Genomic DNA, 27,467 nt, shown 5'->3' on the forward strand with positions numbered 1-27,467 from the left:
TGGCAATAAACTGCAAAGTTAGTGGAATCCTCCTCAAATTGGTTCAGCATACAAATAAGGCAGATAGATGGTACCAGATCCAAATAAATGGTACTATGCTCAACGCGTTTCCGTGTGGAAGTGCCCACACCTTCATCAGGAGCAAATGAGTAAATCACACTGAGTGTATCTGGTATTTATACCTCTTAAATAAGTAAATTATAAACAGGTGTGTAAAAAACAATGAATCAATTAGCCAGGCCATTATGCAAAACAAACAACCCAGCTATAGTTGTCACTGAAGGCAATCATAGTATAGACAAAAACTGGTTTGTAATTAAAACGAGTGGTTTTTATTCAAATACAATGCTGAAATACCTTTTATTAGCTGTTCCCCGGTCATGATCACGTGACTCCGGTCCGATCACGTGATTCAATGACGTTGGGGAAATCCCATTGGCCGCTAGTCAGTCATGTGCACATGGCTTGGGAAAGCTTCCAAGCGAAGACGTGCGGCGAATTAGGAGCTCCACTCCTTTGTTGTTTTTTTTTGTGGTTATATTCTAACATTTGGTGAGTAGTGAGGCCAATACACTTGGATGTAAGATCACCTGACTTGATGTGTTTCATAATGATACTTGTATATTGTAAAGAATAATACATACCCCTACTGTTGAATAAAAAGGAAACCAGACCATAGCCAGTATTCTGTTACCTACAGTATATAACAGCTATAGTACTCTCCTGCTTTTATGTGATGTTTTATATTATATTGTCACAAAGCCCCTCAGTGGCATCTAATATACCTATAGTTTACAGTACCTGAGCATTGCTTCCACTATGTTGTCGTAAAACAGGGACCTTGGGGAAAGTTGGATCTGTTAGAATTTGTGTGCTGACTTCCTCCTAGAGTTCCAGCTTACAGGTGATACGTTGCTCTCCAAAGGTTTTAATATATGACTGCTGGAGAATCCAGTCACCGTGTAGCAAGTGAATTCAAAGCACTGTAGTAGTCTAGATTTTCTTAATTCATTAAAGCAGAACGTGGCAGACAGACATCCGATCTCTGAAACCTGTGGTAATTAAAAAATTTAGAAAAACAGCTAACCCGTAGTGCATGTAAATGATTATCTGCGTCTTGTGTGCCCACGGTCACCATGACAGGGGATGTGGCCAAGCATGGGTGACTTAGCCACACTCCCTCTGAATAAGATCCACATTAATGAATGTGTGTGCCAGCGTGCAATGAGTGGGGAAGGAGCATTCCATTACTCTGCATGTCAGACCCCCAGACAAGCCTGGGCCCAGGTAATCAGTACATGCCCCATTCCCCTTTCAACATCATTGAATGCCCATGGATTGTACAGAAGCTGTCCCATTTAAAATATTGCATGATGACATTGATACATCCTGAGCACCTGTAAAATAAACAGCCTCCAGTCTTCTATGCCTGTGACCAGCCTCCAGTGCTCTATGCCTGTGACCAGCCTCCAATGTTCTGTGCCTGTGACCAGCCTCCAGTGTTCTGTGCCTGTGACCAGCCTCCAGTGCTCTGTGCCTGTGACAAGCCTCCAGTGTTCTGTGCCTTTGACCAGCCTCTGGTGTTCTGTGCCTGTGATCAGCCTCCAGTGTTATGTGCCTGTGACCAGCCTCCAGTGTTCTGTGCCTGTGACCAGCCTCCAGTATTCTGTGCCTGTGACCAGCCTCCAGTGTTCTGTGCCTGTAAACATCCTCCAGTGTTCTATGCCTGTGACCAGCCTCCAGTGTTCTGTGCCTGTAAACATCCTCCAGTGTTCTATGCCTGTGACCAGCCTCCAGTGTTCTTTGCTAGTGCCTACCTCCAGTGTCCTATGCCATCTTCCAGTGTTCTGTACCAGTGCTATCCCCTAGTGCAGTGATTCTCAAACTTGGTCCTCAGGACCCCACACAGGTCACGTTTTCCAGGTTACCCAGCAGCTGCACAGGTGCATTCATTACTCACTGACACATTTTAAAAGATCCACAGGTGGAGCAAATTTTTTCACTGATTCTGTGAGGAGACCTGGAAAACATGCACTGTTTGAGGTCCTGAGGACCGAGTTTGAGAACCTGTGCCCTAGTGTTATGTGCGTGTGCCATCCTCCAGTGTTCTGTGCCAGTGCCATCCTCCAGTGTTCTGTACCAGTGAAATCCTCCAGTGTTCTGTTTCTGTGACCAGCCTCAAGTGTTTCCAGCCACCATAGGTTTATGCTCTGATTAGTTAAGTCATTAACTACTTTCCAGTCCAGTCCAAAGAGCTTTCAACAAGTTATCCTTTCACTCTGCTGTATTTAAGACCAATACTCTTCCATTCATATATTGCAGTCTGAGAAATGACCTGTAGATGGAGACAAACTGTTAGAAGCTTATTAGCCTGTTTCTCTTATTAATGCCTCTTTTACTGGCACCTGGGTTCTGGTGTATCTAAGCCCTGCTGCTGGTTAATTTAAACCTTAGGTTGATCCACACTCACCTGACATTTCACGTGTGTTTCATGAGTCTCTTCTAATGTCTGATTGTGAATCCTATAAGGTGGGATTCCTGCAGTCCTTGGAATTCCTGGCCTTTTCTATTGATAATCTATAATCTGTAGCATTTGGTTCTGAATACCCTAGTCCCGATTTCGCTGATGTGAGATCATGATAACAGGTTTCTTTCAAAACTACTGTAGGTATACACTATACATTTTGTGGTGATATCATTCTGGTGAGTGCAGGGGAGAGTTAATATTGATAATGACCTTTGACTGTTCCTTCCAAGGTCATATATAGTCCACTAGCTGAACTACCTGGCATTGACCGTGTTTAAATCTTCAAATTATTAAGTTTTATTATGTGATGTCATCCAAATCCATCCAGTGAAAGGCCCAGAACAGGCTCCCTGGGTCAAAGTTCTGCCTGGTGCCCTCTGCCACGAGGTCTGGCCGGTACCCCAACCATTTCATTAGGCATCCCAGATGAATTTCCACCCCTCTGTGAACAGTCTTCCTGGGTCAAAACTCTGCCCAGAATACACCAACGGGAGTTCCAACTGAGACCTCAACCCACTAGTATGTATTCTGGGATCCAGTATTACCACTCTGTGAAGTTTTTGTCCAAATCCATCCAGTGGAAGGCTCAGCACATGCTCCCCAGGTCCGAACAGGCTCCCTGGTTCAAAGTTCTGCACGGCACACTCCGTCATGAGGTCCAACTGGGACCCCAACCACTCCATTAGATATCACAGACCAATTGCCACCCGTCTGTGAAGTTTTCATCCAAATCCATCCAGTGGAAGGCCCAGAACAAGCTCCAGAGTCAAAGTTCTGTCCAGTGTCACCTGGTCAAAGTTCTGTCAAGCGTACACCAGTGGGAGGTCCAACCGGGACCTCAGCCCCTTAGAATGACTTCTGGGATTCAATGTTACCATTCTGTGAAGTTTTCATCCAAATCCATCAAGTGAAAGGCTCAGAACAAGCTCCCCAGGTCAAAGTTCTGCCCAGCATAGACCAACTGGAAATGCCACTGGGACCCTAACACCCCCTAAAACCTGCACAGGACCCAACTGGACCACCTCCCAATCATTGCAGGGGTGTATCTTCAAGTTATTACATTTTAATATGTGATGTCATCCATATCCAACCAGTGGAAGGCCCAGAACAGGCTCCCTGAGTCAAAGTTCTGCTTGTCACCATGAGGACTGACCGGGACCCCAACCACTACATTAGGCATCCCAGACCAATTGCCACCCTGCTGTAAAGTTTCCATACAATCGAAGGCACAGGACAGGTTCCCCGGGTCAAAGTTCTGCCCAGCGTACACAAACTGGAGTTCCAACTGGGATCTCAACCCCCTAGAATGACTTCTGGGATTCAATGTTACCATTCGGTGAAGTTTTCATCCAAATCCATCCAGTGGAAGACTCAGAACAGGTACCCCAGGTCCGAACAGGTTCCCCGGGTCAAAGTTATATTCGGAAAACTCCACTGCGAGGTCTGAATGGGACCCCAACAACTCCTTTAGGCACCCAGACCAATTGCAACCCCTCTGTGAAGTTTTCATTGAAATCCATCAAGTGGAAGGCCCAGAACAGGCTTCCCATGTAAAAATTGTTTCCTGCAACTGGAGGTACGACCGGACCCTAACCCACCTAAAACCTGGACAAGATCCGACTGGACCACCTCACATTGGTTTCATCCCAATTGGTGCAGGGGTGTATCATTAAGTTAGTAAGTTTTATTATGTGATGTCGTCCACATCCATACAGTGGAAGGCTCAGAACAGGCTCCCTGGGTCAAAGTTCTGCTCGGCACCATGAGGACCGACCAGGACACCAACCACTCTATTAGGCATCCCAGACCAATTGCCACCCCTCTGTGAAGTTTTTATTCAAATCCATCCAGTTGAAGTTCCAGAACAGGCTCCCCGGATTAAAGTTCTGCCCAGCATCCCCGGGTCAAAGTTCTGCCAAGCGTACACCAATGGGAGGTCCGACCTTGACCTCAACCCCATAGTATATTTTCTGGGATCCAATGTTACCACTCTGTGAAGTTTTCGTCCAAATCCATCCAGTGGAAGGCCCAGTACAGGCTCTTTGGGTCAAAGTTATGCACAGCGTACACCAACGGTATGTATGACTGGGACCCTAACCACCCTAATACCTGGACAGAATCCAAGTGGATCACCTTGCTTTGGTTTCAACCCAATCGGTGCAGGGGTGTCCGAATGCTTAACCAGACAGACAGACAAACAAACAGAGGAAATTAATTTCATATATCTAATATAAGCTGCTACAGAAACTATTTTTGTCAGAAATTTTAGTGATCAGGTTACTTGCAAATGCAACGCATTTCACATTGCTGAATATGGTTCTAGCTCAAATCTTGTCTCTTTAATATTGATTGTGCTCTAGGCTCAATGTCATTGTTTACACTGTGGGGTCTAACCATGTAGATCTTGCTATATGAATTGTTACTTTCAATGTATATTGCATTGGTTCACTGGGTGGGGCAGCAGTCTGAGCTTTCCGTGCTTCTATGAATCGCTCTCCCCATACTAGTGTATGGGGAAGATATGTGTATACTAATCAGGGGCATAGTGGTTCTACATCAGGACATCTAAAACTAAAAAACAACATACATTAGTAAAGAAAAAAACACCTCTAATAAAGGGAAAGTTTGCTGCAGAAAAACATAAAATTGCCAACGTGCCATTCACCACACACAGTGGCAAAGAAAGACTCAGGCATTGGCCTTTATTTCTGAGTGATGGCTCTGCAACTGTCAATGAGACATCTTCTGACTCTCATGAGAATGCAAGACCTTTTCACTCAGAGTTTATAAGATGTGCAAAAAAAAATGAAAACCACTAAGGCAGTATACTAAACTATGCATTCAGAAACAGAAATGTTACAAATCCCTGAGGAGAGTCTAAGTGTGTCCACGAGTACTATGTGTGAGCCTGACCTTTCTGATATTGTACTCGCAGAGGAGCCACCTTCCACCATTTATGCTCCCTCTGCAAATGTGGGGATGAGCAGCAGAAGTATAGCTGATGACAAAGAAATTGAGGATGCAACCATGGAATTGCAAGAGGATGAGGGGAATATTTGTGTAGCTGACGCTAGCGCTAATGAGGATGTTGAGGATGAGGATGTTGTTTGTGTAATTCAGACACCAGTGGAAGCAGATCTTGGACAAGATAAGAAGAAGGCCATTGCCATGCCTGGGCATATGACCAACAAATCCACCTCTTATATGTGGAATTATTTTTACCCAAATCCTGAAATTTTTCAAGCCATTTGTAGCCGTTGTGGAACCACCATAAGTAGAGGTAGGGACGTTAAAGCATCAGGGAACTTCCACCCGGTTACATCATTTGCAGCAAGCTCATGACAAGATTTTAATAACATCAGAAACTGGTGCTAAAAAAATAACAACAAGCAGTCCAGCATTAGCTAGCTCCCTTCTCTCAACAAGATCCCAGCACCGCCAACACCTTCATCCTCAATATTCTCAGTAATGAACGGAGGTAGTCCTGCATCCAGTTTGTTATGGCTAGGTAACTCCTCTCCTTTCCAGGATTCCCCAGAACAATCCTTGAGCACTAGGCCTGCTGCTGCTGGGAATGAATAGTCAAGAAGACTACTATTTAAAAAAACAATTGACTGTGAAACAATCCTTTGCAACGGTAAGCAAGTATGACAGCTCTCACCCAGTTGCACAGTGGATCACTGACGTCATCACAGCTATGCTAGTATTAGATCTGCATCCAATATCCTCCATTAATGCAGTGGGTTTAACACAGTTAATTGAGTTACTGTGGACCTGATTCAGATCCGCTCATTTGGAAGCGTTCGCACGTAGCTGCCTATAGTTCGCATTGTGCACATGCATATGCATCGCAAAGCGCGTGCGCAAACTATTCTGAACAATCAGGAAGCGTACGCTCACCCAGCATAGACATCCCAGCTGAATGAGTGACAGGACAAACCATTTGTGGGTGGTAACAGGGGCAGGCCACTGGAAACGGTGGAGTGGAGGTGCGAACACAGGCATGCCTGAGGGTCTTAACGCCGTTTCAAAGGTATGCAAAATTAACAGGCAGAGTCATAGTACACGTCACCTGGTTTAATTTTACACTGAAGTGCTCGCAGTGCTTGCGGTAGGGTATAGTCAACCTCAGGCGCTGCAAATGCATCCGATGGTATCCGATGTACCGATGGTTGCATACACTTCCTGGAGGTGATGTGCACAAGTGGGCATCTTAAGACAGGCTGGTGGGCGTCTGCATACACAAAGTGATTGCACGCCAAGACATAGTGGGCGTGCTTATGCCTTGCTGTGCGATCGCCTGCCTTGCTGTCACTTAGCCAAATTTGCATATGCTGGGAGCGAGTGTACGCATCTAGCTAGCGGGTCTGAATTGAGCCTTGTGTCCCCGGTACCAAATTCCATCTCGGTTCCATTTTACCCGAAAAGTTATTCCTTGGCTGTACCAGGATGTTAAAATAAACCTAATTATTGGCCTACGAAGTGCCATTGTACCCACTATCCACTTAACCACAGATATGTGGACTAGTGGTAGTGGGCAAACTAAAGATTACATGACTGTGAAAGCCTACTGGGTTGGTGAATCAACTTAAGCAGCAGCAGAAGCAGTATCTAACAAACAACACCAGCTCATTCAAAGGCAGGCCACTCTGTGTATCACCGGCTTCACTAAGAGACATACCTCTGACAACTACAAAAACTAAGGGATGCCATAGCAACATGGCTTACCCCACTTGGACTCTTCTCAGGATTTCTGATTTCTGACGCTGAACGGCTCACATGTTATGAAAACATTACAGCTGGGTGAATTTCAACACATCCCTCGCTTTGCTTCCATAATCAAATTGGAAGTACGGGGTTTTTAAAAAAAATGACATTGGCGTGCAGAAGATGCTGTCTGTGGCCCAAAAAAATTTGGGACATTTTTGCAATTCAGCCACAGCATGCAGGAGATTGCAGCAGCTGCAAGAACAGTTGAATTTGCCCTGACACCAACTGAAGCAAGAGGTAGTAACAAGGTGGAATTCCACTCTTTATATGCTTCAGCTGATGAATGAACAGCAAAAAGCCATGACATTGGGAGAGGAGGGGGAGTGTTCCTTAGTCCAGCGCAGTGGAGAATGCTTTCTGTCTTGTGCAAGGTGCTCAAACCCTTCAAAGGAGCCACCTAGTGAGTTCAGATCCTGCTAGCTTGAGTCAGGTTATTGCTGTAATTAGGCTTTTAGAAAATGAGCTCGAGAAATTGAAGAAGATTGAACAAAGTGATTCCACTAAATATGTCAGACTTGTAGATCAAGTCCTTTGTTCACTTCGCCAGGATCCAAGGGTTGCCAATATCTTGACATCGGATCACTACATTTTGGCAACTGTGTTTGATCCTCAGTTTAAGTTGTACATCATGTCTTTCTTTACAACTGACCTAGATCTTAAGAGATGCAAATAGCTGGCCGCTCAAGTGGTACATGACACAACGACATCTCCTTCAGTTTCTTCGGCAGCTGGCAGGAAAAAACTCAGCTTTCCCAAAAGACCCAGTGGTGATGCAGAGGAGTCAATTTGTGACAACTCCATCTGATAGGGTCACATACAAAGAATGGTGGAGGATTACTTTCATGACACCATACACATCGGCATGTCATAGAGTCCCTTGGACTACCAGAAAGACAAAATGGCAATTTGTAGGCCCTTGTACAGACTGACTTTGCATTACCACAGCTGCCCACCCTCCTGTGTGTACTCAGAAAGAGTTTTCAGCACAGCCAGGAACCTTATCAACGATTGGGGTAGGAGGCTACTTCCTTAAAATGTAGAAAAGATGATGTTCATCAAAGTGAACTGGAAATTCCATGAGGAAGACCTTTACCCCCAATTATGTAAAAAAAAATACAGAGGTACCTGTAATGGTGGATTCCAGCGGGAATGAATTGATATTGTGTGAGGATCATGTACACAGTGATGAGGGGGAGGATGAGGAAGGCAATGACAATTAAATCTTACCATAGTAGAGTTGTTAGCTTAGCTGCCTTATGCCCTTTGGTAGCTTGTTTTGTGGGAGCCCAAACAAACCAAGCACTTCAGCCACAAAAGTGTTAGTCCCTGTCGCTGAAGTGCTTGGTTTGATAAAATGTGCATGTCCTTTTTATTATCCAACATAAGGGTGCATGGGAGGGCCCAAGGACAATTCCATCTTGCACCACGTTTCTTTTCTGCTGTGTGGCAATGTTTCATATATGTGCTATAAACTGCCGTGTGTTTGTGCCACTGCTCTATAGCTTAGTAACCAGCCAGCTTGCTGCAGCCTTTAGCCAATATTGGTGAAAATAATATTGTGAGCTGTGAGGTGGTCAAAATTGGCTGGAAATGACTGGAAATTAACATTATTGAGGTTAATAATACTATAGGAACAAAAAAAAGGCACAAATTATGTGACTTTAGCTGTCAATTTAAAAAAAAAAAATGCAAATTGAAATACAAAACCAGTCATGGCGGTTTGGCAAATCCAACTCCAAACCGTGATGAAAAATCATAGCCAAATCCAAATCCAACAAGCTGGTCATCTGTTGAAGCATCGAGTGCAACCACAAGCGTTACAAAACTGTCTGGGAGAGCACTAAGTAAAAAAAGTATTTGATCTCTTCTCCAGTACTATGTATGCTCTATCATTTATGATGTTCTCCTTATATAATACTGCATATGCTGGCACTTAGGAAATATGATTGATATTGCCAATGAATGAATACAATTTATTGCTGAGATTTGCTTCTTGATGCACTCTCTATAGCTCCTCCCAGATCTCTTTGTTAGTTTCACATTTGCATACATACACAATTTGATCAACATCTATACTGTTGGTGAAGTTTCCTTGGCTGTTTTTAACTTTAGTTAACCAATGATCTGGAATTGGCACATATATATATATATGTATATATATATATATATATATATATATGTATATATATATATATATAAAATGGGTGCAGAGGACATCCCAAGTTGGGGCCCATACCTCAAAACAATTGGATTTAATTACCTTGTAGCCACTCATGCCCTTTTTCATTGATTTCGTCAGAACTTTGGTGCATGTATCATATTATCATATTTCTAAAGAAATCACCAGATAAGTGACACTGGTGCCATTCTTCAGTAGATATTGCTCATGCACAATAGACGCCAACGTTATTTTTTTTCCAAAGGAAGAGGCCCCAGAGACATTGCACATGGCCACCCTCCTTTGTTTAAAACACCCCCCTAATATAAACCTCATTAATATTCCCTTTTTAGCAGCTACTTCACTTTGCTGCTTACCCAATACAGTATAATTCACTGAGGTGCTATTAGCAGTCATTATTATTTTGATCTACATTTTCCAGGACCTGTTACCTGTTAGCTGCCGAATTTCAGGACATTGTCCATGAATGATAAAGTTAAAGATGTTTTTTATGATTGAGAAAATCTTCCCAGCTGCTTCTTATGCCGAAGTAACACATCTCGCCAGCTGTCACTTTCCAGTTTCCTGTCGTTTATACTTTTTTTTATGTCTTATTAAAAATGTAACAACACTAAAATACATACAGTACAGTAGATGTTGTGACAAGTATATGAATTAACAGCATTTTAAAAGAAATAGGTACAAACATCCAATTTAAGACTAGATAATCGGGACAAACAAATGCGTTAACCGCATAGTGGGCCTGATTCTGCGTTGTACACTATTGCATTTCCAACATCGCTAGTGCTCGCAATATATCTGCGGAAATATGGCGATGCTTGCTAACAGACTTCCCGCCAGAGATCGTGTGTTGGACTGAGCCAGGGTTGCCTACCCTCCTGATTCGGGCGGGAGCCTCCCGATAAACGGGTGCAGATTCCGCCCCCCCAGAGAGGCAGGCAAGCCTCCCGCCTGCCGCCAATCCCCCGCCCCCCCCGCCAATACCTGTTAAACCCTCACAGTGCTTGCGGTAGGGTAAAGCAACCAGAAGCGCGCGTTAGCATCCAATGGTGCTCGATGTACCAATGTTTTAAATCCACTTCCTGGAGATGCCGTGTGCTGGTGGGCGGCTCTGCCTGTGCGATTGGGCGTACGCTCAGACAAAGTGGCCACTCGCTAACACATGGCTGGCGTGCTTATGCCTTGGCAAGCATTCGCTTCCCGTGGCGTCACTTTGACAAATTTGCATACGCATCCAGCGAGCGTACGCAGATAGCGACCGGGTCTGAATCAGGCCCTTAGTCCCGGGATGACCCTTTCACACAGGGAAAAATCCTGGGTTGTTTAGCAAATTACCGGGTAAAAGTGAATTACCCAGTAATTTAATTTTCAGTGTGAAAGGGGTATTAAATACAATTCACTCACAAGGCATAGTGTAGCACCAATGTTACCCTGCAGCAACAGTGTCTACAATGTGACTTTGAAAGTTTGAATGTATGCTGGAAAGTATGAAGCATTAGTTTGACCTATGATTATGGATCATATAAATGTGCATTACACACCGGCACCAGTTGAGTCATTAGAAGTATTATCCATTACTTTCTAGGCGTCGGGATACAGTGCTTTGCACTTCTTATATATATACAGCGCAGATTGCTGCCTATAACCTACATTATGTGAAATATATTCAGCTGCCAATAACCTCTCCACAGACAGCTGTGAGTCATTCCCAGCACCAGCCCCTCGGAGAACTGCTGATCTATTGTATCAGTGAGTATTAAGTGATTCCTCAAGTCAACACATTTCAAATGATTAACCATAGACACAGTGTCAGGACTACAGTGCAAGCACAATGAAAAGTGAATTACAATCTAAAGTAAAAACAGTAATACATTGGGTATCTGACATAGATGGTATTTTATGAGCAGTTGCCGGATTAAGGGGTGTCATGGGGGCACATGATCTGGCCCCCCCTCCTCCGGACCAGGTATTCCTTTTAGTCAGATAATCCTGCTGCTTTGTGAATTAAGAATAGGGTGGAAAATGATGGTTGGCAACCGTCAATGTTCCCAATCCAAAGGAAATGCCTTTTCCATCAGATGCCGATGGTTTCCGCAATTGCACGTTCTTTTCCGATGGCAGCCTCGATAGCAGTTGACATTACTCCAAGAAGTATAAACATATAGCATCGCCAATATGATGCAATAGACTTGGGGATCAGTTACATTCAGGTACTAGAAGGATTTAGGTGGAAACTGCAAAGAGTTGGAGGTCCCGGACACCAACCCACTCCTCACTCGATCCTTTGGTCCACACTATGAAAACGGCCCACGGAGTGTTGGCTCTCACCCGCTTAACACGTTTTGGACTAGATTATCCTTCGTCAGAAGCGTGGTGAGAATGTCCTCTAACAGATTTAAAATACCATCTTCAATAAGCAAAACCCCTCCCACAGGCTGACATATTTTCCCGCTATTACGGAGCCGTTCCTCCAATGGAAATGACATTGTCGGAGGTCCAGGTTCCCTTCCGGCTCTGATGTGTTCCTTTAGCAGGAAGATGTCATTGCTGGGCGCACTCTTAAGCCGCGTCATCATCTTATACTTCCGGTGATCGGCGGTCCAATTCCCCCTTGAAGATGACATGAAGTAAACTGGAAGTAGATGCTTGTCATATCCATCCCGGCTTTTGCGCTCCATAACCCAGTAGTGACCAATTTGATGGACATATCATGCCAAGTCCAAATGTAAAGGGCCTGATTCAGAGCCGCTCGCTCGCGCAGTGCGTTCGCAAGTGGCCCAATGTTCTGCGTACGCGCATGCAATGCTCTTCATTCTGCACGTGCGCGAACTACACACTGTGATCAGAATCCTCTCACTCGCCCAGCAAAGGCAGCCCAGGGTAATGAGTGACAGGAGAGGCCGTTTGTGGGTGGTAACGGGGGCAGGACACTAATAACGGGGGGTTGGAGATGCGAACGTAGGTGTGCCTGGGTATTTAAGCGCTGTTTAAGAGGAGTGCATAGTTAACAGGCAGCATCATAGTACACGTCACTTGCCATTTTTTTACACTGATCTCCTCGCAATGCTTGCGATAGGGTAAAGCACTGCTTTAGCATCCGATGGTGCTCGATGTACCAATGTTTTAATATACTTCCTGGAGATGACGTATTCCTGGTGGGCGGCTCTGCCTGTGCGATTGGGGGTACGCTCAGACAAAGTGGCTGCTCGCAAAGACATGGTGGGCGTGCTTATGCCTTGGCGAGCGTTCACTTCCCGTGGCATCACTTTGACAACTTTGCATACTCATCCAGCGAGCATACGCAGATAGCGAACGGGTCTGAATCAGGCCCAAAGTGCGGTGCCACAAGTCCATATATCATAAGATAAAAAACTTTTTTGACCGCCGTTCACCGGAAGTATAAGATGATGACACGGCTTGAGAGTGAAATGTGAGTGCAACTATTAATAAATTGTTATATTATTTGTACAAAGGTTATTGCCCAATGTTCTGCTGTTTGTTTTTTTCATTTTGAGAGCCAAATTGAAAGAAGTTTAAGGGATGAAATGAAAAAATTCTGAGGGTTAAGAAAAGGAGTTCCCTTCTGAAAGAATTATTTGGAATTTGGAAAGAACATTTCTTGTAGTGGCTTCCTATAGAAGTAAGAGTCTATCTGCTTATCTACTCCATTATATACATTTTTTGAACATCGACAGCGCCGTAGTGGGACTATTATCTTTTATTGTTGTATCTAAGGGAAAAGTAAAAATTCTCTTTAGTTCCTATTGGCTGCGGTTGTTTCTCAATTCTAGAACTATTATCTGTATTATTACTCCAAGAAGGAAAAACTCAGTGTGTCTGCAGCAAAGATCCTTTGCACATGGGCAAATTTGAGCTACCCATCAACATACCATTGATGGCAGAGGTGGTTTAAGAGAGAAGGGTCCCGTGTGCAGACTCCATGCAGGTCACCTCCTCTCTGTGTTGTGCATTGTGCCAGAGTCTACTGCATATGCCGAGGTCTCCAATAACATGGCCGTGCTATTTCTATTGCTCATCTCTGCGCCATTTTCCCGGTGATTAGTGCAGCAGCACCAAGGCAGTACTCAGGAGAGGTAAGTATTAATGATGGGTTCAGGGTGTATGGTGTGGACCCCCCCCACCCAGACCCAGGGACCCATGTGCACCACACACCTTGCACCCTTTATAGATACGCCAATGCTTAATGGTATATGCCATCGCAAGGCATGTTGTGATGGTGGAAATACTGCCAGTATTTGATGGCTACCTTCTGTTGCCCATCCCTAATTAAGAAACCTTTTATTAAATTAAATAAATTAGTCTTAGAAAGTCAGTGGAGAGACGGGAGGGCGGGGCTAACGAATTCCACCGGGTCAGCACCTCTAAGGGTACTTAATGTCTATACTTGCTCAGGTTCATTTATGTGAAGCTGAGCGTCCGGGGGAAGATAAGTACTGTACGTGCTGAGCCCTGATTGGAGATAGCTCAGCACATGCTCCTCTGACCCTCCCCTGAGGATGAGTGAATTAGATTTAGAGCATCAAGGAAAGACTGCTGCAAATAGGACTGTGAGCAAAGGTGATGCACTCCAGGCCTCCCTCAAAACCTAGGATCTTACAGGGGTTGGGCAACAGTGGGGGGAGCATGGATAAAATGAAAATAACACGTTCAGGCGTGTGGAGACAAACATTAGCCATGTGAGTAGTCTCAAGATAAATATGTAGATAATAAAGGGTAAGACGTCAGAAATGGAAGACTTAGAGAAAATTAGGCAAGAAACAAAACTTAGTGGAGGATGGCTTTGCCTAAGCTATAAAAGCTTCCCTTTAAGCTTTCACTTGACTTTAAGATAAAATAAAGATCAGGAGCCTGTTATTTTTTAATCAGAGAGGAAAAAAAGTTTAGCCCAGTGTTCTGCCCTGCCGCAGCCCGCGATTGAGCTCCGCCCCCTCCTGGCATTTGGCTCCGTCCCCTTTCTGCCGCTGCTGGCCTGCTGCCTCTGAAGTAAGCAATAATGTTTATATGTGTATCTGTGTCTATGTCTCTGTGTGTGTGTGTATCTATATGTATATATGTGTGTGTCTATGTACTGTATGTATAAATATTTATATATATATATATATATATATATATATATATACACATACACACACATCAGGCAGGCATATATATGAAACTTATTGATAGGAGCCCCCACACATTTGTTGCCCATAGACCTTAATCTGGCCCTGGATGTTACTATACGCCACTCTCTGGTGGCATATAACGTGTTATACTTCGGATCCCCCTTTCGCTCTTGGTCCCTTCTCAGGCTCCGGCTATGTGTTCTCCCCGCCGCAATGCTGTTGCTGGGCAGCGTCTCCCCTCTGTTCCCTGAATGCACTTGTAAGTGCTTCTTCAATTAACTGTTTATTTACTATAAACAGTTAAATAAAGAAGCACTTACAAGTCCCACCAGGGAGCAGAGGGGAGAGGCTGCCCGGCAGCAGCAGGAGCAGCATAGTACAGTTTAAAAAAATAAAATAAAATCTACAGCCCCCTCTGCCTGGCCGTCCTGTCCCCTTGTAACCGCTGAGGCCAGGCGGGAGGTCGGGGACAGCTGGCCGGGTCGGTTGGGGTGCGGGCACATAGATTTATATATTTAATTACCATGGCTGGTATCAGTACTGCGCATGCGCTGCTTCTGTAAGTGTAACGTCGCACGCGCAGCACTAATTACAGCTGCGGTAAGTTAGTGTAGAGAGGGAAAAGTATCTACTTTCAGAAAAGCTGACATCACAAAAATGACAGCTTTTCAGAATAGATAGTTATGGAGAGGAGGAATGATGAATTCCTCCGGTAATTAGGTAGAACTCCATGCGAGTTCTACCTAATTATCTCCATATATTTTTTAGAAAATGATTAATAGGCCCCATAAGCTGAACATGCCAGAGCTCTTCTTATCCGCCATATAGGCAGGGCTGTAACTAGGGGGCGTCTGAGTGGTGCTTTTGCCCAGGGCTCCTGTATATGGCTTACAGTCCGTCTGGAAAGCCACCCTGTAGTTTTGCTGCAGAACTGCCCTGTGCATTCTTGGGGCGCGCTAGAAGTTAATCTTACTGGTCCCAGCTCCCTATTCATGATGTCATTCTTCATGACATTCTTTAGAATGTAAGCTCTCAGGAGCAGGGACCTCTTCCCTCATGTGCTTCTCTTTACATTCTCTTCTATTCCTTACTCCCCATAAGGGCACCTAACACCTGACTGCCAACTCCCGGCAGCATATTGTGAGTGCTTTAATCGCTATTGCAGCAATGTATATAAATCGTGTCCTTGTCCAGCACTGTAATGTACTGTAAGTTACTTGTTTCTTGTTCACTTATTAGTTCTATGTACTATGTAAGGCGCTGCGGAACACTTGTGGCGCCATATAAATAAAGAATAATAATAATAATAATAATAATAATAATAATAATAATGTCATAAAATCACGTGCAGATTTAAAGGGGCAATATTTTGAAGGGCAAAACAAACCTCTTTAAATCCTGAAAATCATCACTTTGGTCAAATCATAATAGATTACATTTGGCTGTTACATCTGCCCCTCAACCTACTTGATGTCGTTTCAGGCTGTATTTGGGTATTTGTAATCAGGACGAGAGTGTATTCCAGCATAGGGCTACAGTACCTGAGCTTTAGCAGTGAAGAACCTGCACACGGGTAAATAAAAGCGACATGAAAATCACCGTATCTGTAATTCGGATTAAATCTATTTATTTATTTACACAGTATGTAACCTGCATTGCTAAAAAGAATATATTTGTGTAAAATGACATGATGCTTTGATAAACTAGAATAAAGGAACAGGTGGGAAGGAATGAAGGTGTTTGATCAGGAATACAGCGTGCATTTCCATAACACACTTGAAGCTTTAGATCAAATAGGGAAAGTGTTTTCAGTTACTGTTCATCTCAAATTCCTTTTTAATTAATTTGAATCTTTCAAATAAATAAATAAATGGAAAAAATAAAATGTCTACGATGTACATATACTACACATAAATCAAAATATATTTGGTTATACTTTCATTCACATCAAAGTGGAGAGTTAACTATTATACAGCAGCATGCACAGTACACAGACATATGTCTTTAAGGTGAGCGGAGTCCTATTTTCATTGCATCGTTCAATTACGGTAGTTAAAATCCTAAACTATAGAGATTGTGGACTTTGTATGGCACTTCTCTTTCCATACTACATAGTGGCCACGGCAGGAAGGGCGCAGTACCCATAAAGCACGGGGAAAGTGAGAAGTGGCCTCTGTATGTTACTGTATGGGTGCTATTAAAATGGGTTTGGGTACAGGGCCAATTTTTTAGGTAAGCGAATATTTTTTTCGGCGCCGTCAGGGGTACTGTTGCGGGTGCCGAAAAAGATAAGGGGGTGTGGTCTCACGGGAAAAGCCGTACATAAACATATATACATGTGTATGTCAAATATAAAAATAAAAATCATCATGTGCCCTTTTATTCAACTTTATTTCATTGTTATAAGGCAGAATTGATATACACAGGCAAGCATGGACACATATATGTTCTCTACAACTCAAACAGAGAAAGGGAAACAGGGAAGAAAGAGCCAGATAACGGGAGGAGAAAGAGGGAATTGGGTGGGGTAAGAGATACAGTAAGAACATGGGGGTGGAAGAGAGAGAGCACAATGACTGGGGGTGAGGAAAGGAGCAGAGAGATAGAAAATGGGGGGGTTGGGGGATAGCTGAGTTAAGGAGTTACAGAACAATTATGGCACCTAAAACAACCATATTGTCATTTATAGGCCTGGTGCTGCTCAAAGAGACGTTGACAACATAGGACAGCATGCATGCTTCCAGCCACCAGAGGCACATACCTTCCCATCTCTGTCAAAGGGCAGTTGCAGGTTATCACCAGACACTTCGCCTTCTCCCTCCCACTATTCCCTGGCATCGGGGGAGGCCTGGAGAGGCCATTCACCTAAAAGGACGTTGAAGTAGCGTTCCGGTTCCTCCATCACCGCCTCCTGGCCCAGCTACAGCCTTAGCCATGCTCTCTCCCATCTACCCCGCTGAGAGCCGGCAGTGACAAAACACAGAGCCAGTAATAAGTGTATTACTGGCTGCTGATGTGGGCTGCCAGAGGCTCCCAGACAGAGCAGTCTCCTAGGAGGTGGCGCAGTGAGTACAAAGCCTCCTCTGAATAGCGGAACAGCTACTGTCAGACGAGTCTGTCAGTGTGACCAGTGAGGGCGCCTGGGGGACCAAGTGAGTAACGGTGACTCACTATCCATGACTACCACGGCGCCCTCATCAGTCTGGCGCTCTACGCAGTCGTGTACCTGGTATACAGGCCGGGCCGGCCGTGGTTGGGTATGAGATCCCGGCAGTCAGGATGCCGCAGGTCAGAATACCGACAGCAGCTTCCCGACAGTCAGAATACCGACACCCATAAGGAAACAAGGTAAGGCTAACCCTTATTATGGAGCGTACACACGGTCAGATTTGTCAGACTTGTCAGATTTGTCAGATGAACGATTGAACGATTAAACGATCTGAACGATTTGAACGATTTTACCAAAGTTTTGAACGATTTGAACGATTTGAACGATTGAACGATTGAACGATTTTTGACTACATTAAAATGAATGGAATCGTCCAAGTCTGACTGCAAACCCATCAGATGTCAGATATCGTTATCTGACAAACGGGAACGCGCATCGTTGATCATCCATCGTTCAGGTATGTCAGATATGAACGATTTTCCATCAGATATGAACGACTGAACGATTTTTAAATCGTTATCGTTCATATCTGAAGGAAAAATCTGATCGTGTGTATGCACCATTACCCCTTCTCCCTTCTCTGGATTATTGAAAGTAGGAATGATTGGGATGTAGTCGCCATCTCAGCGTGCGGGATGCCGAGGGTCTAAATACCGGCACCGAAATCCCAACAGGTCGGGATCCCGGCACCAGTATCCCGACCGTCGGCATCCCGAAGGTAGGTATCGGGGTTTTAGGAAGAGTTAGGGTTAGGGTGCGGGGTTAGGGTTAGGCACTAGGGGGAGGGTTAGCACCGGGGAGGGAGTGTTAGTATTAGGGTGAGGGGAGGGGGAGGTTAGGTTAAGGCACTGGGGAGGGGGTGTTAGATTTAGAGTGTGGGGAGGGGAGGTTAGGCTTAGGCACTGGGGGGGTGGTTAGGGTTAGGCATTGGGGAGGGAGGGTTAGGGCAGGGGTTAGGAAAGCACTTACCGTTCGATCCTATGGGTGTCGGGATTCTGACCAGCGGCTTCCCAACAGCCGGGATTTCATACCCAACCCGGAGTGGTTATGCTGTCTGTCTGATTATATAGACCAAAGGGAAGCAAATATATATATAGTGAATACAGAGCATCCAGCCAGGGTACCCGTGAATTATAATTTTGTTGCAATAGTGACACATATTTTGTGGAAAGTCTGTAGCAAGATGGTGTGGCTTAGTGACAAAGTCCATTGTGCGTCAAATGGGGCTAATGGGCAAGATTGTAGGATCGGATTATCTGGGCAGATCTGATTGCAAGTATGGGTGATGCAAAGACATTTGCAACTCCGTCAAAAGTACACTTGCAGCTGAAGGGGTGTAATTGGGTGGAAACGGGCGTTTGCACTTAAGCAAATTTCAGTGAGGGGTGATAGATTGGTGGCCTATTTATAGTACATGTAAAACGTGTGTGTGTTTGTGTGTGTGTGTTTGGGGTGGGTAGGGAAAGTAATGCCACTGCTTAGCTCTTAAAACTCCCCTGTACAAGGTTGTACACAGGAGGCATTTACAAAAGCAGCCATGGCAGTTTATATAGATGCTGGTAATTCTCTTGGTGCTTGTTTGTTTTTAATTATGTGCGTATTGAATTCTTTTATTAACAAATGATGCCGTTAAAAATAATAAAAGGAGGTAGGTGAACAAATAGCACTGCATGAGTTTTCACGGCAAGAGATACTTAATCACAGATTCTTCCTAAAATACTGTGTGTTTTGCAAATAGGTCAATAAGGCCAACGCACATCACTCACAGATATGGTAGTCTCCCATCGTGCTTTGACCTAACCTTCACAGTGATGCTAGGAGCTGCATTAACACAAGCTCCTTTCCTATCTCTCAGCAATGCAGCCTTTCACAGGGGACGGTCAGAGAAGAGCCATCTGCCCTGATTTACGGCACTCTCCTTCTGTACAAGTGAAGTACATTAAAATGTTTGATCGCTAACTGCTCGTTCCGTGACTACTTTGGAATAAGCAGGTTAAAAATTAACTGAATCAGCATCCAATTTTTAAATCTTGGAGATCAAAGCAGGCAGCGCTTAGAAGGAGCACAGGCTCGCTCCTGGCGTATCATTAGGCTATTCACAGTCATTAACACTACATCAAATATATTGACAAAGTGGTAATAAAATCAACAGCTCCTAATTTTTATATTGAATCTCCGCCAGCGCACATTTGGTCCTGTCACTACATATCACTGTGAATGATACTTAACATATCAACATAAACACTGAATAAAAACATAAATAATTTATGCTAACTCCTGTTCAAATGTTATCGCAGGACAGGCGAAAGTGCTCATCCATAAAGATTGTGCAAGCCATAAACATCTTGCTTTTATGATGATTAGTTCTAAAATGGATCAAGTTTGTTTAAACCGAGAGATAAAATATCATATATATTATAGTGACTGTGCCAATACAGCTTAACAATACAGACAGGGCGATGCAATCTCTCATTTAAAATGGACTTAAAGTAAGCAAGGTACTTAGGTGGCCTATTCATCATCACTTAATATTTACAAAAGCAGATGACAATGAACATTTTCACCTGCAATTGTAGAAATGAAGTTATCGGGCCATTCATCAAGAAGGTAAAGCAGGAGATATCACAGATGTACACCCCATACACTAGTATCACAGATATCTCCTACTTACCTTCCTTTCGCAGAATGGCCCGCTGTCCCCATACACTAGTATGGGGACAGAATTCATCAAGCTTCGAAAATACAATATTTTCAGAGCTTGAGGGGGTCTATTTACTAAGCAGTGTTAGGAGAAAGAGTGAAAAGTGATAAGGTGCCAGCCAATCAGCTCCCAACTGTCATCTCACAGGCTGTGTTTGAAAAATGACAGTTGGGAGCTGATTGGCAGGCACCTTATCACTTTTCACTCTGTCTCCTAACACTGCTTAGTAAATAGACCCCTGAGTGCGGTAGCATTCGCCATCTTCAGATGCTCTCGCTTGTGGATGGCAACCCACTCCTTCCCTATGGGAAGGGTCTGGGTTGCCAAGCGGGATCCTTTCGGATCCCTCCGCCCCTGTCCGGCTCCTTCCGCCGGACGTCGGGGTTCTTGTGCGCATGCGTGACCTGTAGGTCACGCATGCGCACTCCCGTGGAGCAGTGAAAAGATCCGAAAAGGTGCAGTGAAGCCGTTTGCGTGGACAGCTGATTTCGCATCAGCTGTCACCGCACCGGAGCAATGATGAATTGATCCGGAATCCGCGGCGAGTTAGAATGCTAATTAATATAATTATCAGGGTCCGTTCGGACCCCAATAATAACATTATCAATAGGCCCCTTAAAGAGCAAATAAATCCATTACTTGACACTGATATTGTATATTGCAAACGTTGTGTATTACAGAACTGACTAATATACATGAAATTATTGACGTGTTTGAACTAGGGGTGTGCACCGGCCACTTTTCGTGTTTTGTGTTTTGGTTTTGGATCTGGATCTTTCTTCGTGTTTTGGATCTGGATTGGTTTTGCCAAAACCACCCTTCCGTGTTTTTGGGTTCTGGGTTTTGTGTTTTGGATCTGTATTTTTTTTAAAAAAAGCATAAAAACAGCTAAAATCACAGAATTTGTTGGTTTCTCTGCTCCTATGCTATTATTAACCTCAATAACCTTAATTTCCACTCATTTCCAGTCTATTCTGAACACCTCACACCTCACAATAGTGTTTTTATGTCCAAAAGGTTGCACAGAGGTAGCTGGATGACTATGCTAAGCAACACGAGTGGGCGGCACAAACACGTGACCCATCTAGGAGTGACACTGCAGTGGCAGACAGGATGGCAGTTAGAAAAACTAGGCCCCAAACTGTACATAATGCAAAGAAAAAAAAGAAGTGCAAGATGGAATTGTCCTTGGGCCCTCCCACCCACCCTTATGTTGTATAAACAGGACATGCACACTTTAACAAATCAATCATTTCAGCGCCAGGGTCTGCCACACAACTGTGGCTGAAATGATTGGTTCGTTTGGGCCCCCACAAAACAAGCTGGCAATTAATGTGTCCCTGCACAAACTGGCTCTACGGAGGCAAGATGTCATCCTCATCCTCCTCATCCACCGATTCCTCACCCTCTTCAGTGTGTACATCCTCATCCTCACAAAGTATTAACTCGTCCCCACTTGAATCCACCACCACAGGTCACTCTGTACCTTCTGGAGGCTGGTCTCCCTGGAAGAGCTGATAATTCATTTTGATGAACATCATCTTCTCCACATTCTGTGGAAGCAACCTCCTACGCCTTTCGCTGACAAGGTTCCCGGCTGCACTAAACACTCTTTCGGAGTACACACTGGAGGGGGGGCAACTCAGGTAAAATAGAGCCAGCTTGTACAGGGGCCTCCAAATTGCCTCTTTTTCCTGCCAGTACAGGTATGGACTGTCTGACATGCCTACTTGGATGCTGTCACCGATGTAATCCTCCACCATTCTGTCAATGGTGACAGTATCATATGCAGTGACAGTAGACATGTCAGAAATTGTTGCCAGGTCCTTCAGTCCGGACCAGATGTCCAAACTTGGTCCTGCCTGCCCTGCATCACCGCCAGCGGGTTGCTTAGGATACCTAAGTTTTTTCCTGGCAGCCCCAGTTGCGGGAGAAAATGAAGAAGGAGCCGTTGACGTGTCACGTTCCGCTTCAGCTGACAGTGTGTTCACCAGCAGGTCTTTGCACCTCTGCAGGCTTGTGTCGGCCAGAAAGAGAGACACCACATAGGCTTTAAACCTAGGATCAAGCACGGTGGCCAAAATGTAGTGGTCTGATTTCAACAGATTGACCACCCTGGAATCCTGGCAAAGCGAATGAAGGGCTTCATCCACAAGTCCCACATGCCGAGCGGAATCGCTCCGTCTTAGCTCCTCCTTCACTTTCTCCAGCTGCTTCTGCAAAAGCCTGATGAGGGGAATGACCTGACTCAAGCTGGCAGTGTCTGAACTGACTTCACGTGTGGCAAGTTCGAAGGGCTGGAGAACCTTGCACAACACGGAAATCATTCTCCACTGCGCTTGAGTCAGGTGCATACCCCCTCCTTTGCCTATGTCATAGGTGGATGTATAGGCTTGTATGGCCTTTTGCTGCTCCTCCATCCTCTGAAGCATATAGAGGGTTGAGTTCCACCGCGTCACAACCTCTTGCTTCAGGTGATGGCGGGGCAGGTTCAAGAGTGTTTGCTGGCGCTCCAGTCTTCGGCACGCAGTCGCTGAATGGCGAAAGTGGCCAGAAATTTTTCGGGCCACCCAAAGCGTCTCCTGCACGCCCCTGTCGCTTTTCAGAAAATTCTGCACCACCAAGTTTATTGTGTGAGCAAAACATGGGACGTGCTGGAATTTGCCCAGATGTAATGCCCGCACAATATTGGTGGCGTTGTCAGATATCACAAATCCCCAGGAGAGTCTAAGTGGGGTAAGCCACTGGGCGATGATTTCCCTCAGTTTCTCTAAGAGGTTGTCGGCGGTGTGCCTCTTACTGAAACCGGTGATACACAGCGTAGCCTGCCTTGTAACGAGCTGGCGTTTCTGAGATGCTGCTACTGGTGACGCTGCTGCTGTTGCTGCGTAAGGTGATACATCTACCCAGTGGGCTGTCACAGTCATATAGTCCTTAGTCTGCCCTGTTCCACTTGTCCACATGTCCGTGGTTAAGTGGACATTGTGTACAACGGCATTTTTCAGGACACTGAGGACACTTTTTTTGACGTTTCTGTACAGTCTCGGTATCGCCTGCCTAGTGAAGTGGAATCTAGACGGGATTTGGAACCGGGGACACACTACCTCCATCAATTGTCTAAATCCCACTGCACTAATGGCGGATACCGGACGCACGTCTAACACCAACATAGCAGTCAAGGCCTCAGTTATACGTTTTGCTTCAGGATGACTGCTGTCGTACTTCATCCTCCTCACTAAGGACTGTTGGAGGGTCAATTGTTTAGTAAAAGTAGTGGTGTTCCTACTTCCTCTCTGGGATGATGAACGACTCCCAGCAGCAGCAACAGCAGCAGCGGCAGCAGTAGGCGTAGCAATGCAGGATCCTCCAGAGGAATCCCGGATAGGAGAGTCAGTCATGCCAGTGACATGGCCTGCAGGACTACTTCCGATCCTGACTAATGAGGAAATTGATGAGGAGGGAGTTGACGGTGTGGTTTGCAGGCGCTTGGATACAACAGGACAACGGGATTTAGGTGTCCCTGGACTGCTTACGGTCTTAGCCAAAGTTTCTGAACTTGACAGTAACTTTTTATGAACGCGCTGCAGGTGCCGTATAAGGGAGGATGTTCCTAGGTGGTTGACGTCCCTACCCCTACTTATTTCACCTTTACATATGGTACATATGGCAAGACAGTTGTTGTCCGGATTTGGATAGAAATATTGCCAGACCAAAGAGGTGGAATGTTTGGTCTTCTGCCCAGGCATGACCGTGATGGGCTTTTTCATCCCACGGACAACAACTGTCTCCCCCGGAGCCTGATTTAAACAAACCACATCACCATCAGAATCCTCCTCGCCAACTTCCTCCTCAGCGCCAGCTACACCAGTATCCTCATCCTGTTGTACTTCAACAGTGACATCTTCAATTTGCATATCAGCAAGTGGACTGTGGGTGCTCCTTTCAGCACTTGCAGGGGGCGTGCAAATGGTGGAAAGAGCCACCTCTTCCCGTCCAGTGCTGGGAAGGTCAGGCATCGCAACCACCACCACACTTGGACTCTCCTTGGGGATTTGTGATATCTTCTTAGAAAGCACAGTTCTTCGCTGTGCTTTTGCCAGCTTAACTCTTTTGATTTTTTTAGTGGGAGGAGGGCTTCCATCGTCATGTGAAGCTGAACCACTAGTCATGAACATACTAGGGATCGACCTTAGCCGTTCCTTGCCACTCCGTGTCGTAAATGGCATATTGGCAAGTTTACGTTTCTCTTCAGCTGATTTAAATGTCTTTTTCAAGGTCATTTTCCTGAACTTTGCCATTTGGGATTGTATGTGCCCTCTACTATGACATTGGGCATCGGCCTTGGCAGACGACGTTGATGGCATGTTATCGTCTATGTCATGACTAGTGGCAGCAGCTTCAGCACTAGGAGGAAGTGGTTCTTGATCTTTCTCTATTTTATTTTTATCGGAGAAAGTTTGGTCCTCCATTTATGTTATATCGATTTGATATATACGTGCGGCTAAACACAGAAAATAATATTTTTTTTGGTTTGGACTGGAGTGTACTTTCGGGGGTTACAGCACCCTTTAACGGTCAAGCCAGCCGGCCCTTTACTTATGACACTGGCGCACGCTTGGCACTACTTTGTTGATGCACGTGCGGCTACTGCGCACACAATTCACAAACACAAAAAATATTTTTTTTTTTGGTTTGGACTGGAGTGTACTTTGGGGGTTACAGCACCCTTTAACGGTCAAGCCAGCCGGCCCTTTACTTATGACACAGGCGCACTCTTGGCACTACTTTGTTGATGCACGTGCGGCTACTGCGCACACAATTCACAAACACAGAAAATATTTTTTTTTTTGGTTTGGACTGGAGTGTACTTTCGGGGGTTACAGCACCCTTTAACGGTCAAGCCAGCCGGTCCTTTACTTATGACACAGGCGCACGCTTGGCACTACTTTGTTGATGCACGTGCGGCTACTGCGCACACAATTCACAAACACAGAAAATAATTTTTTTTTTGGTTTGGACTGGAGTGTACTTTCGGGTGTTACAGCACCCTTAACGGTCAAGCCAGCCGGCCCTTTACTTATGACACAGGCGCACGCTTGGCACTACTTTGTTGATGCACGTGCGGCTACTGCGCACACAATTCACAAACACAGAAAATAATTTTTTTTTTGGTTTGGACTGGAGTGTACTTTCGGGGGTTACAGCACCCCTAACGGTCAAGCCAGCCGGCCCTTTACTTATGACACAGGCGCACGCTTGGCACTACTTTGTTGATGCACGTGCGGCTACTGCGCACACAATTCACAAACACAGAAAATAATTTTTTTTTTGGTTTGGACTGGAGTGTACTTTCGGGGGTTACAGCACCCTTAACGGTCAAGCCAGCCGGCCCTTTACTTATGACACAGGCGCACGCTTGGCACTACTTTGTTGATGCACGTGCGGCTACTGCGCACACAATTCACAAACACAGAAAATAATTTTTTTTTTGGTTTGGACTGGAGTGTACTTTCGGGGGTTACAGCACCCTTAACGGTCAAGCCAGCCGGCCCTTTACTTATGACACAGGCGCACGCTTGGCACTACTTTGTTGATGCACGTGCGGCTACTGCGCACACAATTCACAAACACAGAAAAAAAATTTTTTTTGGTTTGGACTGGAGTGTACTTTCGGGGGTTACAGCACCCTTTAACGGTCAAGCCAGCCGGCCCTTTACTTATGACACAGGCGCACGCTTGGCACTACTTTGTTGATGCACGTGCGGCTACTGCGCACACAATTCACAAACACAGAAAATATATTATTTTTTTAGCACTTGGGGGGAGCACCCCTGATGGACAGAGCACCCCCTGGACAACACTACAGCACCCCTTTAGGACTGGGACACTGCACAGGACTTTGGAGTGGACACAGCCCCTATGGAGAACTGACTGCACAACACAGTCCAGCCAGCCCCTATGGACTTTGAAGTAGTGGACACAGCCCCTATTAACAACAGCAGCACAGCACAACACAGCCAGCCCCTATGGACTTTGAAGTAGTGGACAACAGCAGCACAACACTACACTACACTACACAGCCCTAACTCCCACCCTCCCTCTTCACTGTCCACAGCCGAGTGAGAAAATGGCGCCGACGCGGGTACCTTATATAGGAACCAAAACCCGCGAGACTCGGAAGGCGGGATGATGACGTTTTGCCTCGATTTCAGATCCGAGTCAGGCGGGAAAAGTCGAGCCTGACTCGGATCGGACTCGGATCGGGGGGGCTCGGGGGGGTTCGGATTTCAGAAATCCGAACCCGCTCACCCCTAGTTTGAACTAAACAAAAATATAGTCACCCTCTCTTACACTCAGGCCATTGTATTAGAAGCGAGGACCTTCTGACTGATGGCCTGACAGACTTGCTATACAGAAATGCCGTAAGTTTATTAGTTGATTCATGTACAGGGTCAGGGCTGGTGATAACACAGCAAGTCCAACGGCTGCAGTCTCAGCTTTTGAAACTTGTCTCAGACCCTATTAGTTTACTGACCTACAGTTGAGTGAGGAACCTTACATCTATCTGTAATGAAACAGAGTGCCCTGGTACAGGGAGGAGATTGGCCAAATGGAGGAGGCGTGATGCCCCCCCCCCCCGCAAAATAAAATAAAACTGTGTAACAAACTACTACATGGCAGTTGCAGCAGTCTCTGCTCTCTACCTGCAGGGATTTCTAATGTATTCTTGGGGGAAGTCGGGAGGGTTGGGGAATGTCGGGAGGCTCCCGGCTAAATCAGGAGGGTAGGCAAGCATGGGATGAGGCAAGTCAGAAACAGGTGGATTATGTAAATGTGGACAACTTAAACAATTGCTAGTAATTATAAACCTGCACTGTGACCAGAGACTCTGCGTTTTCATTGGCTCTTTGCAGTTAAATGACAGATAGCACCACATGTTTCAATGGTTAATGGTAAGCATATGACTTTTTCTTGCATTCCTATTGGCCACCTGA

The sequence above is a fragment of the Taudactylus pleione genome, unplaced genomic scaffold (genome assembly GCF_031769625.1).
Source record: "Taudactylus pleione unplaced genomic scaffold, aTauple2 ptg000571l, whole genome shotgun sequence".
Lineage (NCBI taxonomy): Eukaryota > Metazoa > Chordata > Amphibia > Anura > Myobatrachidae > Taudactylus > Taudactylus pleione.